The following is a 12,058-nucleotide window of genomic DNA, read 5'->3' on the forward strand; positions in this document are numbered from 1 at the left end:
TTTCAACACTGTCCTAATCTGCATGCACAGTCCTATCACTGCTGGGACATGGAACAACTTCTTCAGGGGCTACCAATCCAAACAAGTCATCAGCGAATTCATGTAATCTAGATTTCAAATTCAGAAAGCTTGCATTGTCCAAGCTAAGCTGAGCACTGACCAACACCAAGCTTCGAAGAAAACTCATGGTTCTGTACCAGAATTTGGTAATGATAATCTGCATACCTCCAAGTGGATGAGCCAGCTCTGAGACCCACTCCCTGACCCTCTCTGTAGATGGTACCTCGGCGCGCTCCCGTCCAAGCACACTGCATCATCCCAAGCACGAAATTTCAGAAATCACACTCAAACCCTGAAGAAATTCAGTCAAGCACGACAAGCACCAGCGGACTAGCTGAGCAAGACAGTACTACTAGCAAGCAGTGTTGCAGTAACCGAAGTGTACTGCGCCCAATGGAAACAGAAGGGAGCGAGAGGAGCTGAGAGGAGGAGGGGACTCACGCGCGCCCTTCTCCTCGGCGCGGTGGAGGAGGGTGAGGCCGACGAGGGCGGAGGAGGAGGAGGGGGTGGCGGGCGCGAGGGGCAGGGAGGCGAAGTAGGAGAGCGAGAGGAGAGGGCGGCGTCGCGGCGTCGGGGCGTCGGGGCGGAGACGAGGATGACGGGGCGGCGTCGAGGCGGCGGGGCAGCGGCATCGGGAGAGGAGAGGGGAAGGGGATCGAGGGCGAGGGCGAGGGAGAGAGGGGATAGGTTTGGGCCGGGGATAGGAGAGGGGAAGGGGATCGAGGGCGAGGGCACAATACTAATGGCGCACCACCCCTCGGTGCGCCATAAGTACATCCATACTAATGGCGCACCTCACCCTGGTGCGCCATTAGTATTTTTTTTTGATTTCTGCTCGAGCCAACAGGTTATCTCCCACCTGACCTGATCCACACCAAGTTCCCTCTACTAGCTTGACTGGTCAGCAGCCAGTTCTCACACCAGGAGGTCCTGGGTTTGATTCCCAGGCTCCACAATTTTTTTATGCATTTAAAATGCTATTTGATATTTATTTGTGTTTAAATATGTTCAAACTTGTTTAAATCATAACAGTAATATTTTTTTATAAGACAGTAATAATTTTTTTAAAAATATCATCAAACAGTAATGCCGGTGGAGAGGGGGAGGGTGCGCGGGGTGCGGGGGGCCGGTGGACCGGGGGGTGCTCGGCGGCGAGGGGGACCGGATCTGGCGAGGTGGGATAGCGATCGAGATGGAGGGGGATCGAGATCGAGTGTCCATGAAATTTAAAAATATTCATGATAGTTCAAAAAGTGCCCATGAAATACAATCGAGAAATGAAGGCTACGATTTAAATACAATCGATCTTAGCTAGCTATCTGTTCACAATCTTCTTGCCCTTCTTTTTCGCAAATGGAGTTCTTCTGTGGAACGGACGTCCTTTAGGTAGGGTGGTCCTGCTTCTTCTTGTGGTGTATGCTGCTACTTCATCATCGTCGTCATCTTCAATTCTCGGGTCGCCGTACTTGTCGAAGTCTTGCTCATTGGCTACTCCATCCATTCCGATGATCTTCCTTTTGCCTCTCCTCACGACAACACGACTGGGCTTTGACGGGTCGGTAATGAAGAAGCATTGGTTCACTTGGGAAGCCAGTACCCATGGCTCATTTTTCGCGGTGACGTTGCGCCTGCGGTCTTGGATTTGGTTTCGAGTATAACCATGGTGGTGAAATACCGGTCTTCTTTTAGGACGCTCTTGGCCCATCTGACACGGAACATCGGGACCTTCTCTCCAGCGTAGCTCAGCTCCCAGATCTCCTCGATCCTTCCGTAGTATCTGTCCTTGTCGTTACCGGTGTAGGATTCCATCGTTACCCCGGAGTTCTGATAACCATCGCTCTTCATGTCCTTGGCCTCGGTGTAGAATGTGTAGCCGTTGATATCGTACGCCTCATAGGTCATCAGGTTGTGCTCGGCGCCCTGTGACAAGGCGAATATGAGTTGTTCTTCCGCGGAAGAATCCTCATGTAAAGGGTACGACAGAAGCTTCTGCTTGAACCAACGCGTGAAACATGAGTTGTGCTCTTTGAGTATATCTCCGTCCGTCCTCTGTTGGCCTCGGTCATTGTACGTCTTCTTAATAAAGGTTTTGTGCTCTACCACCCAAGGATCGACCACGTCTATGTGTTGTAGCGCGACTAGGTTTGCTCTTTCAAAGTCGGCGAGTCGACCCTCGAAGTCGACATGCATTTCGCGGCGACCCTCACGGTGACCCCATCCAGCGAGCCTGCCGAGGTGCCTGTTGACGGGCAGACCAACGGGGTTCTCGATGCCTAGATAATTCGTGCAGTAGGAGATGCACTCTTCGGTCAGAAAGCCCCTGGCTATGCTTCCCTCTGGACGTGACATGTTGTGAACGTATCCTTTGATGACACCATTCATCCTTTCGAACGGCATCATGCTGTGCAGGAACGTCGGCCCGAGTTGGATGATATCGTCCACGATATGGACCAGTAGATGCACCATAACGTCGAAGAATGCGGGCGGGAAGTACATCTCAAGCTCGCATAGTATCACCACGATCTCTTCCTGTAGCCTTCTGAGTTGCCTCACGCCAATAGACTTCCGAGAGATGACGTCGAAAAAGTTGCATAGGCCAAATAGCGTTTCACGGACGTGCGCGTCCATGATCCCACGGATTGCAACTGGAAGTATCTGCGTCATCAGCATGTGACAGTCGTGAGACTTCATCCCGCTGAACTTCAGCTTCGCTAGGTCTAGGTATCTGCTTATCTTCCCCGCGTAACCGTAAGGAAGTTTTACTCCTACGAGGCAGGTGAAAAACTGCTCGATCTCCTCCTGACTTAGAGTGAAGCACGCGGGAGGGTAGTCATTTCCGGTCTTCTTGGCCTTTTTGCCTTTGCGACGACTTTCCGTGTCCTGCTTCGCCTCATCATCATCATATATAGCGTGAAGCTCCAACCTGATGCCCATTGATTTCAAGTCTGCCCTTGCTTTCGGCCCATCTTTGGTCCTCTCTGGCATGTTGAGCAGGGTACCAAGCAGACTCTCGCACACATTCTTCGTGATATGCATGACATCAAGGCTGTGAGGCACACGGTGGATCTTCCAGTACGGCAAGTCCCAGAAAATAGACCTCGTTTTCCATACCTTCAGCAGCGGCTCTGGCGCCTTTCGCTTCTTTCCCGGCTCTGGCGCCTTTTGCTTCTTTCCCGGCAGTGGGCAGTCTTTCCAATTTTTCAACAGCTCGTCTATTTCCTCGCCGCTCCTCGTACGCGGGCGTCCTCGGGGTTCGGTTTCACCATCGAATAGATCCTTGCGTTTTCTCCACGGGTCATCGTCGCAAAGCCACCTTCGATGTCCCATGAACACGGTTTTCGAAGACCCGGGATCTCTATCTAGCTGGCGATACGTTGTGTCATCCATGCACCTGACGCATCCAGAAAATCCGTGGACCACCTGCCCCGCGACATATCCGTAACCGAGATAGTCGTGCACCGTTGTGAGCAACGCGGCTCTCATAGGGAAATATTCTTTCTCTGCGGCGTCCCACGTATTGGCTGGCGTTTTCCACAGCATGTCAAGCTCCTCTTTCAGCAGCCCCAGATACAGATTGATGTCGTTCCCTGGTTGTTTCGGTCCTTCAATTAGCATACTCATGTGAATGTACTTCCTCTTCATGCACAACCAGGGGGGAAGGTTGTACATCCACACAAACACAGGCCAGGTGCTATGTGTGCTTCTCTGGCTGCCAAACGGATTGACTCCATCGGTGCTCGCGCCCAGCACGATGTTCCTTGGATCATTCCCAAATTCTAGGTCTTCGAAGTTCAACGCTTGCCACTGGCTCGCAACCTTAGGGTGACTCAGCATCTTGTCTTTTTTATCTATCTCCGGATCATTTGCGTCATCTTCTCGCTTCTTCTCCTCCCTATCCGCGTGCCAACGCAGGAGCTTTGCTACCTTAGGGTCCACGAAATACTACTGCAGACGAGGAGTGATCGGAAAGTACCACACCACTTTTCGAGGAGCTTTCTTCCTCTTCTTGTATCGAGTGACGCCGCACACCGGACATATGGTAGACTCCGCATGCTCGTCCCGATAAATGATGCAATTGTTCATGCACACATGGTATTTCACGTGCGGTAAATCCAGAGGACACACGATTTTCTTCGCCTCCTCCAAACTGGTCGGGCACTTGTTCCCCTTGGGAAGACGTTCATGCCAGAATGACATGTTCTCGTCGAAGCATGCGTCGGTCATTTTGTGTTTTACCTTCATCTCCAGAGCCATGAGCGTTACTTTCAGGCGGGTATCCTCGGGCCTGCATGCTTCATACAATGGAGTAACTGCGTCTAACTCAAGTTGATCCATCTTGGCTTTCTCTCAGGCGGCAGCTCTTGCGTTATCCGTCTGCTTGAGAAGCAGCTCTTGAATATGAGGGTCCTGCACCCAGCCCATCGATGGTCCAGCGTCGTCTGCTCCGCCGGCATCATCATCTTCATGATCATGCCCGTCGTCTGCTCCGGCATCTTCCTCATCATCATGTCCTGCATCTTCTACATGATGACTGTGTACAGCATCACCGTCGTGATCATCTCCTGGGATTCTTCGTCTTCTCGCCCGCCCGAGCCGCGGTGGTTGTCTTGCTGCCCTTCCTCATTTCTTGCCCGGCCCCCATGGACGACTTCGTAGTCATCTTCATCACCTTGCCACCGATAGCCATCCATGAAACCACGCAAGAGCAGGTGGTCCCGCACCTGCCCGGATTCCGGGTCCGCAATAAGGCTCTTCAGCTTGCATCTTCGACACGGACATCTTATCTCCGTCTCGTTCTCTTGAAGCATCTCGGCCTTCGCGGACCTCAAAAACCTATTCACGATGCCTTCGGTCATCATGCGGACCATGGTCGCCTGCGGGGTAGAGCAAAACGATATTTTAGAACCAAGAAAAAATGTGGCATGACTTTCCCTAAAAATAGGACCAAAAAGAATGCTTAATGCCAAAATTCTCACCGAAATGGAAATGAATCAACATTCCGGCAAAATATTGGCAACTATCGCATTTCAAATACCGGTACACCTCCAAACACAAACACATATACAACACCACAAACATATGCAACACCAAGAACATACATAGATCTAGCTAGGCCATAAAAAGTGCATGTGCACATTGTTGTAGGGAGAACAACATAAATATAGCTTCCCCCCTTACTTACCTATCAAAACAAGGTAATTTAACCACTTAAATTGAATGAATCTATGGTGGAAATGAGGTGAAAAAGAGGAGGCACCCGAGACAAGGAGGAGGTGGAGAGAATGAAGTGGGGAGAAAGTGAGTGTGGGTAGGAGAGGCTGTCCAAAATATCTTGTTGCTGCCCACTTACTAATGGCGCACCAACTCTAAATGCGCCATTAGTAATCCAGGTTACTAATGGCGCACCTTCTGGTGGTGCGCCATTAGTAGTTTTGCAAAAAAAAACATACTAATGGCGCACTGTTCCACAGTGCGCCATTACTAGTTTAAACTAGTAATGGCGCACAGTGGAAAAGTGCGCCATTAGTAGTTTTGCAAAAAAGGGAATAAAAAATATAATAGAAAAAACAACATTAGTGGCGCACTTTCCGGCAGGTGCGCCATTACTAGTTACAACTCGTAATGACGCACTGTGTCTGGATGCGCCATTAGTATGTTTGGACAGGCGCACTAGTTAAAAAAAAATTATACTAATGGCGCACCCTGGGCCTGGTGCGCCATTAGTAGTTTCAACTCTAATGGCGTATCAGAAGGTGGTGCGCCATTAGTATATACTAATGGCGCACCGCTTGTCTGGTGCGCCATTAGTGTCAATCCCATCTATAGCCCTTTTTCTAGTAGTGCTGGTACTTCCACGCTTATCCGAATACGGGGCGCGTACATACATGACCGGGAAAACCGGCCCTTCATTACTGCGGAGGAATCGCGAAGATTCCGCTGAGTCATCGAGTGGTTGACCAGTCTCGCGCTTTATCATGACAGTCAGTTTTCGGCTTTCTCTACTGAGGTGCTCGTCCAGATGAACCAGGGCACATTCGCAGTAGTTCTCCCAGTGCCACCTTAGCCGATAGAGCGGAACGTAAGGTAGCAAAACACGGGAGCCGGGCAAACCCAACTATTGACCAAAGACATGATTCGGAGCTGATGCATATAAGGCCAAACTCGCGACGCCGAACACTCCCTAAGGTATTCGGTCTTTACAACGTATACTGGGCTGAGTAATGCCCTCGATAGTAAGCCCCGAGTTTCCAGGTACGTGCATTAGTCTGATGTGTCGAAATGCCAATAACGCCAGCATCCCTCTTGGTTATGTTGAGTATCCGGAGGGTGTGAAGCAACAAGAGACAGTAAAGAAGGTTTACACAGGGTCTTAATCTAAAAAGAAACCTTTGAGCGGGGCCCTGCTGCACGTCTGCGCCAGTGTCTCCGTTGTGCCGTATCCTGGAAGGGTGTAGCACGATTATCATCTGTAAAAGAGGAAAACACAGGTGGAAGTCTTCGTGCGAAAAATTGGTTATTCTTAATAAACCATTTAAAATTCAATCAAAATAAGGTCAAGGCGAACTGTAGTCCTTTTTACATGCGGGAAGCCCCTAGCGCCACCTACGGGGGTATATCCATCCACCCAATCTCAGGTATCTGAGCTGTTACAGCTAGGGGTGCGCCGGACTCGTCTAGCCGTGTCCGCGGTCTTGATGACCGATCATTTATTCTGGTGGGAGAGGTCGTTTAGTGTTCGACTGCTAAAGCCGCCACACATTCTTCCGTACGTAAGGAACGCTCTGTGTTTCCGCTAACTATGATGATGCCACGTGGACCGGGCATCTTGAGCTTAAGATAAGTGTAATGCGATACTGCATTAAAACGAGCGAAGGCCGTTCTTCCGAGTAGTGCTTGATAGCCACTTCGGAATGGAGCGATGTCGAAGGTTAACTTTTCACTTCGGAAGTTGTCGGGAGAACCGAATACAACCTCTAGTACTAGAGTGCCCGTGCAGCGGGCATCTGGGCCTGGCATTACTCCTTTGAAGGTAGAATTGCTTTGGCTGATTCTTGTCGAGTCTAACCCCATTTTGCAGACTGTGTCCTGATATATCAGATTAAGACTACTGCCGCTGTCCATAAGGACTCGGGTGAGTACTGGTCAGATTAAGACTACTGCCGTCAATTATTGGGTCTAGTACCAAGGCAGCCGATCCTCCATGGTGGGTACTGGTCAGGTGATGCCTGCGATCAAAAGTGATAGGGCAGGCTGACCAAAGGTTGAATTTGGGGGTGACGGGCTCCACGGCGCGTGTGTCTTGGAGTGCGTGTTTGCCCCTCCTCTTCGTTGTGTGAATCATGTTCACTGATTTGACCTCTGGTGGGAATTTTTTCTGTCCCCCAGTGCTTTGTTGGTGAGGCTCATCCTCGTCTTCACTTGGTGTCTCCCTCCCCTTGTGTTCGGCGTTTAGCTTGCCGGCCTGCTTGAAGACCCAACATTCTCTGTTGGTGTGATTTGCAGGTTTGTCGGAGGTGCCGTGAATCTGACATAATCTGTCTAGAATCTTGTTTAGGCTGGACAGTCCATCTCTGCCGCCTTTGAATGGCTTTTTCCGTTGACCGGGTCGAGAGCCCCTGAATCCGGCGTTTACCACCGTGTTGTCTGGGATGTCTTCATTGTTTCGACGCTTGCTTTTATTGCATCATGGTTTTCCATCGCCATCCCTGACTTCGGGTGTGCCTGGGTCGCTGGTGCCGCTACGGGCCAGCCAACTATCTTCGCCCGCGCAAAAGCGGGTCATAAGGCTTGTTAGGGCTGCCATTGTCCTTGGTTTTTCCTGGCCGACGTGTCTGGCGAGCCATTCGTCCCGGACACTGTGTTTGAAAGCCGCTAAGGCTTCGGTGTCCAGGCAGTCGACAATTTGATTCTTCTTAGCGTGGAATCTATTCCAAAGCTTTCGGGCTGACTCTCCGGGCTGCTGAGTTATATGACTTAAATTGTGTTGGGGAACGTAGCAGAAATTCAAAATTTTCTACGCATCACCAAGATCAATCTATGGATATTACTAGCAACCAGAGGGAAGGAGTGCATCTACATACCCTTGTAGATCGCGAGTTGAAGCGTTCAAGAGAACGGGGTTGATGGAGTCGTACTCGTCGTGATCCAAATCACCGATGATCCTAGCGCCGAACGGACGGCACCTCCGCGTTCAAAACACGTACGGTTGGGAGAGACGTCTCCTCCTTCTTGATCCAGCAAGGGGGAAGGAGAGGTTAATGGAGGTCCAGCAGCACGACGGCGTGGTGGTGGCAGTAGTGGGATTCCAACAGGGCTTCGCCAAGCGCTGCGGGAGGAGGGGGATGTGTCACGGGAGGGAGAGGGAGGCGCCAGGGCTTAGGTATTGCTGCCTTCCCTTCCCCCCACTATATATAGGGCCAAGGGAGAGGGGTGCGCAGCCCTGGCCCTTCCTCCAAGGAAGGGTGCGGCCAGGGAGGAGTCCATCCTCCCCAAGGCACCTCGAAGGTGCCTTCCCCCTTTAGGACTCTCCCTTTCCCTGATCTCTTGGCGCATGGGCCTCTTGGGGCTGGTGCCGTTGGCCCATATAGGCCAAGGCGCACACCCCTACAGCCCATGTGCCCCCCCCCCCGGGGCTGGTGGACCCCCGGACCCCTTTCGGCACTCCCGGTACAATACCGATAAAGTGCGAAACTTTTCCGGCGACCAAAATAAGACTTCCCATATATAAATCTTTACTTCCGGACCATTCCGGAACTCCTCGTGATGTCCGGGATCTCATCCGGGACTCCGAACAACTTTCGGGTTACCGCATACTAATATCTCTATAACCCTAGCGTCACCGAACCTTAAGTGTGTAGACCCTACGGGTTCGGCAGACATGCAGACATGACCGAGACGACTCTCCGGTCAATAACCAACAGCGGGATCTGGATACCCATGTTGGCCCCCACATGCTCCTTGATGATCTCATCAGATGAACCACGATGTCGAGGATTCAATCAATCCCGTATACAATTCCCTTTGTCTATGGGTATGTTACTTGCCCGAGATTCGATCGTCGGTATCTCGATACCTTGTTCAATCTCGTTACCGGCAAGTCTCTTTACTCGTTCCGTAACACATCATCCCATGATCAACTCTTTGGTCACATTGTGCACATTATGATGATGTCCTACCGAGTGGGCCCAGAGATACCTCTCCGTTTACACGGAGTGACAAATCCCAGTCTCGATTCGTGCCAACCCAACAGACACTTTCGGAGATACCTGTAGTGCACCTTTATAGCCACCCAGTTACGTTGTGACGTTTGGTACACCCAAAGCATTCCTACGGTATCCGGGAGTTGCACAATCTCATGGTCTAAGGAAATGATACTTGACATTAGAAAAGCTCTTAGCAAACGAACTACACGATCTTGTGCTAGGCTTAGGATTGGGTCTTGTCCATCACATCATTGTCCCAATGATGTGATCCCGTTATCAACGACATCCAATGTCCATGGTCAGGAAACCGTAACCATCTATTGATCAACTAGCTAGTCAACTAGAGGCTTACTAGGGACATGGTGTTGTCTATGTATCCACACATGTATCTGAGTTTCCTATCAATACAATTCTAGCATGGATAATAAACGATTATCATGAACAAGGAAATATAATAATAACCAATTTATTATTACCTCTAGGGCATATTTCCAACAGTCTCCCACTTGCACTAGGGTCAATAATCTAGTTCACATCACCATGTGATTAACACTCACAGGTCACATCACCATGTGACCAACATCCAAAGAGTTTACTAGTGTCAACAATCTAGTTCACATCACTATGTGATTAACACTCAATGAGTTCTGGTTTGATCATGTTATGCTTGTGAGAGAGGTTATTAGTCAACGGGTCTGAACCTTTCAGATCCGTGTGTGCTTTACGTATATCTATGTCATCTTGTGGATGCTACCACGCGCTACTTGGAGCCATTTCAAATAACTGCTCTACTATACGAATCCGGTTTACTACTCAGAGTCATCCGGATTAGTGTCAAAGTTCGCATCGACGTAACCCTTTACGACGAACTCCTTTTTACCTCCATAATCAAGAAAATTCCAGAGTCCACTAGATACTAAGGATAAGTTCGACCGCTGTCATGTGATCCATTCGCGGATCACTATTGTACCCATTGACCAACTCATGGCAAGGCACACTTCATGTGCGGTACGCAGCATAGCATACTGTAGAGCCTACGTCTAAAGCATAGGGGACGACCTTCGTCCTTTCTCTCTCTTATGCTGTGGTCGGGTCTTGAGTCTTACTCAATACTCACACCTTGTAACACAGCCAAGAACTCCTTCTTTGCTGATCTATTTTGAACTCTTTCAAAATCATGTCAAGGTGTGCGTTCTTTGAAAGTATCATCAGGCGTCTTGATCTATCTCTATAGATCTTGATGCCCAATATGTAAGCAGCTTTATCCAGGTCTTCCTTTGAAAAACTCCTTTCAAACAACCCTTTATGCTTTCCAGAAATTTTACATCATTTCGGATCACCAATATGTCATTCACATATACTTATCAGAAATGTTGTAGCGCTCCCACTCACTTTATTGTAAATACAAGTTTCTAACAAACTTTGTATAAACCCAAAATCTTTGATCATCTCATGAAAGCGTAGCTCCAACTCCGAGATGCTTGCTCTAGTCCATGGAAGGATCGCTGGAGCTAGCATACCTTTTAGCATCCTTAGGATCGACAAAACCTTTCTGATTGTATCACATACAACCTTTCCTTACGAAAACTGTTAAGGAAACTTGTTTTGACATCCATCTGCCAGATTTCATAAATGCAGCTAATGCTAACATACAATTCCAACAGACTCTAAGCATCGCTACGAGTGAGAAAGTCTCATCGCAGTCAACTCCTTGAACTTGCCGGAAAACATCTTAACGACAAGTCGAGCTTTCTTAATGGTGACACTTACCATTATTGTCTGTCTTCCTTTTAAAATCCATCTGCACCCAACAGCCTTACGACTATCAAGTATTTCTTCCAAAGTCTATACTTTGCTTTTATACATGGATCCTCTCTCGGATTTCATGGCCTCGAGCCATTCGTCGGAATCCGGGCCCACCATCGCTTCTCCATAGCTCGTAGGTTCATTGTTGTCTAGCAACATGACTTCCAAGACAGGATCACGTACCACTCTGAAGTAGTACGCATCCTTATCGACCTACGAGGTTTGGTAGTGACTTGATCCAAAGTTTCATGATCACTATCATAAGCTTCCACTTCAATTGGTGTAGGTGCCACAGGAACAACTTCTTGTGCCCTGCTACACACTAGTTGAAGTGACGGTTCAATAACCTCATCAAGTCTCCACTATCCTCCCACTCAATTCTTTCGAGAGAAACTTTTCCTCGAGAAAGGACCCGTTTCTAGAAGCAATTACTTTTGCTTCCAGATCTGAAATAGGAGGTATACCCAACTATTTCGGGTATTCTATGAAGATGCATTTATCCGCTTTCGGTTCGAGCTTATCAGCCTGAAACTTTTTCACATAAGCATCGCAGCCCCAAACTTTTAAGAAATGACACTTAGGTTTCTCTAAACGGTGTCGTCTCAACGGAATTGCATGGTGCCCTATTTAAAGTGAATGCGGTTGTCTCTAATGCCTAACCCATAAACGATAGTGGTAATTCGATAAGAGACATCATGGTATGCACCATATCCAATAGGGTGCAGTTATGATGTTCGGACACACCATCACACTGTGGTGTTCTAGGCGGTATTACTTGTGAAAAAATTTCCACAATTTCATAATTGTGTGCCAAACTCGTAACTCAGATACTCATCTCTATGATCATATCACAGACATTTTATCCTCTTGTCACGACGATCTTCAACTTCACTCTGAAATTACTTGGACCTTTCAATAATTCAGACTTGTGTTTCATCAAGTAAATACACTCAGCAACTACTCAAATCATCTGTGAAGTAAGAACATGT

The sequence above is a fragment of the Aegilops tauschii genome, chromosome 6 (assembly GCF_002575655.3).
Source record: "Aegilops tauschii subsp. strangulata cultivar AL8/78 chromosome 6, Aet v6.0, whole genome shotgun sequence".
NCBI classification, from domain to species: domain Eukaryota; kingdom Viridiplantae; phylum Streptophyta; class Magnoliopsida; order Poales; family Poaceae; genus Aegilops; species Aegilops tauschii.